Source organism: Haemaphysalis longicornis, unplaced genomic scaffold, assembly GCF_048455015.1.
Source record: "Haemaphysalis longicornis isolate Haplotype H1 unplaced genomic scaffold, Haemaphysalis longicornis Haplotype H1 scaffold_5, whole genome shotgun sequence".
In the NCBI taxonomy this organism is placed as follows: Eukaryota; Metazoa; Arthropoda; class Arachnida; order Ixodida; family Ixodidae; genus Haemaphysalis; species Haemaphysalis longicornis.
The window spans coordinates 137,260,501-137,264,283 of record NW_027526385.1 but is presented as its reverse complement, the minus strand read 5'-3'; the positions used below and the strand labels follow the sequence as shown (position 1 = coordinate 137,264,283).

The following is a 3,783-nucleotide window of genomic DNA, read 5'->3' as shown; positions in this document are numbered from 1 at the left end:
ATTATTACTATTATAAAATGAAAAAAAAACCTTGTTTTTCAAGCTCATAAGCCCTGCCTAACAACTTGCGTTTGCTTTTGCTGGCCTCAGCCAGTTGCACTGCGTCCCATAATGCGTGCCAGTGTCATACTAATGAGGCAGTCATTCCAATGAACCAAACATTCATTTTTTCTTCATGAAAAAATGAAGAGTAAGCCCCTTTGAGTAACAGGGATTTACTTTTTCGTGGCATTTACAGTGAAACCTCATAAGAACTGAAAAGGTAGCTTTGTTATAGGTAGTCTACTAATAGTAACGTGATGAAAACAAACAACTTGCAACTCCTGTTGTATCCCTTACTCCATTATGGCTCATTTTGCCGCCTCGCATGACCTTGTCACACTTTCTGAGGAAGTGACACGGCAACACCAAAATGGTCAGAAATGGAAAGACATTTATTCTGCACTTCAGCCAGACAAATGATGACTAGCCGGGGATCACGGCATGTGTAACTTTGCCTATGTAATTTGCTTGTGTACAACTGCTCATCCGTTATACTGCTCCTTGCGCGTCGTTTTAAATTGTAACCGGACAATGGTGGCGGTGGTCGATCCCACGGGATATGTCCCAGGGGAAGACGAAGATGTGGCACGACATGGCCTGGATTAGAACATGGCCAACAGTGCTGGACTAGGTGTGCACAGCGTGACCTGCTGATGATCGGACCTTGGGGGAACGGGACTTCCAGTAAAGGTGTGGTTTTCCAGGGACTCCGTGTCTTTCCTGGGAACCACGGTCGGGTGAAAGGACCCTGGTACTAGAAAATAATGCCCTGCAATTACCTCTATGTGATGAATTTTGATCGGCCCATAAATCTCAAAGAAAAGTTTTCTGGTAGCACAGGTAACCATTCAACAGAAGTATTTCGTTATTGAAGTGTACAAATTTATTGCTCCATTTTTCTGCACATCCAAAGATGGCCCAGTGTGTCGCAGTCACCGTGGCCATGGTCAGCTGCAAAAGAAGCAAAGTTTCACTTCAGATGATGGTCAGCTGAACTCTGAATTACATGCAGTAGCTACAGGGCCGTACCCAGAGGGGGGGGGGGGGGGTTTGAACCCCTCCTGAAACCTTTTCCAGGCAGCATGTAAGCAATACTTACTGTTGCCTTCGGGAAAACTACCCCCTTCCCAAAATCCATACCCCCCCCCCAAAAAAAAATCTGGCTATGGTCCTGAGTAGCTATAATGGGAAGCACAAATTGGGTGCCACATGAAGACAGCACCAAAGAATGGTTGATAAACCGGAAGGATAAGCAGTCTAATTTCGGGTTTAACACACCAAATAACACTTTCACCTGCCTGCCTAACTGATTTGCATGACTTGCACACACGCACTACTTCTCAAGCAGCTCTTAGGTAGACAACAGGGGCCTTAGCAGTTGGCCAACAATAACTGAGCAGAAGGCTGTACAAGATGTTCTCCAAGCTGCGGGTGGGTCTGGTGGCCAGCACACAGCATTTGATCACACGTACTAAAGGGAGCACTAGTACCAGAGGCCTTCATACCAAAAAACTGAACCCTGAAATTTCTGTTATGACCAGCAGCATGTTTAATTTATTTGCATGAACGGAAAACAATGCAAACTTATTTATTTTTTTACATTATTTTTTCTTCACCTGGTACAATGTTTGAATAATTGTTTGTGGGGTTTGTGCCCAAGCTACACCTTCGCTAAAGGCACACTGTAGTGAGGGCTCGGGATTAATTTTGACCACCTGGGGATCTTTAGCGTGCACCGAATCTCGACCACACGGGCGTTTTTGCTTTCCGCCTCCATCAGAAAAGCAACCGCCATGGTTGGGAATCGAACCTGCGTCCTTGGTCTCAGCAGCACAACACTATAGCCACTGCAGTGGGTCCCAGGTACATTGCAATGATGCCTGAATGGTTTACCCAATCTCAGCTCCACCCGCTGCAGTCGATCGAGCGATCGGCACAGTAGGGAGGTAGTTTTTATGCCGATTAGCAAACTTCAACAATGAAAACATAAAAAGTAGAAGCAGCAAATACTCAAGACTGCATAAGACAGGTGTATTGGCGTGCATCACTTGCACCATCAGGCAGAGAAATTGAACTGAAATTCAATTTTGCAATGGCGCATGGGTTGATGGGTGTCTGAGCGTGCAGAATTAATCACACGTGATTACCCCTTTATTAGTTCTTTTTCTGTCTGCACAGTTTTATTTGTCCTTAGCTTGTTTTTAAAAAAGAGTGTCTGTATAATAAACTGCAGTTGTAGTAGCGCACTTGTGTTGTCCTTTCAGAGTCCCTGTCCATTTTATTGCCCTCCACTGTTCGAGCAATGGAATATCAACTAGGCCAACCCGTCACGTTACTAAATCATGCAGGGTTCTCAGTTTTGGTGAGACTGCCCTTGTACTTTCAAAAATGTTGCGGGTACCTTAAAGTCACTTGTCAAAAATGATAGCTAACTTAAACAGTTTTCCTTTCCCTCTTTGTCACTCCTTTATCCCTAGCTCCTTAACCACCGGTGATATAGTATGTACAGAGAGCAACACACTTATCTATAACACAACTGTCATACTTCTAGCCTCGTCCTTCCTCGCCCGAAAAGGATATAAAGAAAACTACTATGGCATGGCGTTCTTAAATCTTACCCACCACTTTTGGCCTTACAGTTTTTGTAAAAGCTTGTTTCCGCCGTTTTCAGAGGTAGTTCAATGAAGATGAACTCGCTGTTATAGACAAGTGTGTGGCACGTGCACTGTACTCTGTTTTATTGTGCGCTGGTGGGTATAGCAACGCCCCAACATTATTTCCGAGTAAGAGCCAAAGGGGTTGCGAAGTCTTTCATCGCGTGAAAATCCGTAGGCTTGACTTTAGCCGTACGAGTGCATACTAAACTAATGCCGCGACAATATGCCCTGCGAGAGAAAGTGAGACGAAACAGCGTCGCGAACAATGTACAAAGCAACGTTTGTACCTTTCAGTTAAGGAACACAGATTGCGAGAATGTGGTTTTAACGTGATGGATGGCGATCGCTATAGCTCATCAATTTTCTTGGTGCAAACATTTTGCTGTAATTAAATGCCAAGGCAGCCAGTTGTCTCATCCGCGTTGCTGGCTTCCTACCTACCTAATGTGTGCTGCGTTTTCATTCGTTTGCATTCAGGTTGAGCAACCAGCTTGTCTGCGAAACACCAATGACTGGCACTATTAACAGCTAATGCCAACGGATTCCAACAGTCATTAGATGCTGCGGTAAATTTACAATGATCGTCCGTTTAATTTGCCCTCGCGGATCGAGTGTGAAACCTCGCGACAACAGTTTAGGGCGGGACAGCAAAGAAGGAAGCGTAGAGGTATTAAAAGCATTGAATCGTAACAAACTGGTCGTATGTACTCACCACACTCACCATGTCGCATCGCTGGCGATCCTTTGTTTAACCCGCCGCTGCTGAAAAGCGACGACCGCACATACGCTACAACAAATCCGCCATCACGGGAAAGACAAAAAATAAAAATAAAAAAAAAAATACGCTTGAGGGCGTAGAGATCACCACTGAGCAGTGGTCTGGTAGCGAGAGTAGAGTACGTTGTTTTTATTGTGTTTTATTGTGGAATGTCGCAGCGGCGAAGCTCTCGTTCGTTTGTCTGGGGAGGCCACAATGCGCGTCTGGCCGATAGAATTGTTCCCTGGCGTGGAAAGAATAGAGAGTTTTAGCAGTCCGTCCGTTCGGTCGCATGCGTTGTTACTGGGTTGACCGGGACCCGGCTAG

At 45.3% G+C, this 3,783-nt stretch overlaps 1 long non-coding RNA gene across 1 annotated transcript; it reads right to left on the bottom strand.

Moving 5' to 3' along the window:
• Positions 1–413: 413 nt before the first annotated feature.
• LOC144138714 (uncharacterized) lies at positions 414–3,509 on the bottom strand. Its single transcript, XR_013315949.1, has 2 exons — positions 3,412–3,509; positions 414–993 (listed from the first exon to the last, which is right to left on the bottom strand). It is a non-coding gene; the product is annotated as an uncharacterized LOC144138714 (long non-coding RNA).
• Between the last annotated feature and the right edge of the window lie 274 nt (positions 3,510–3,783).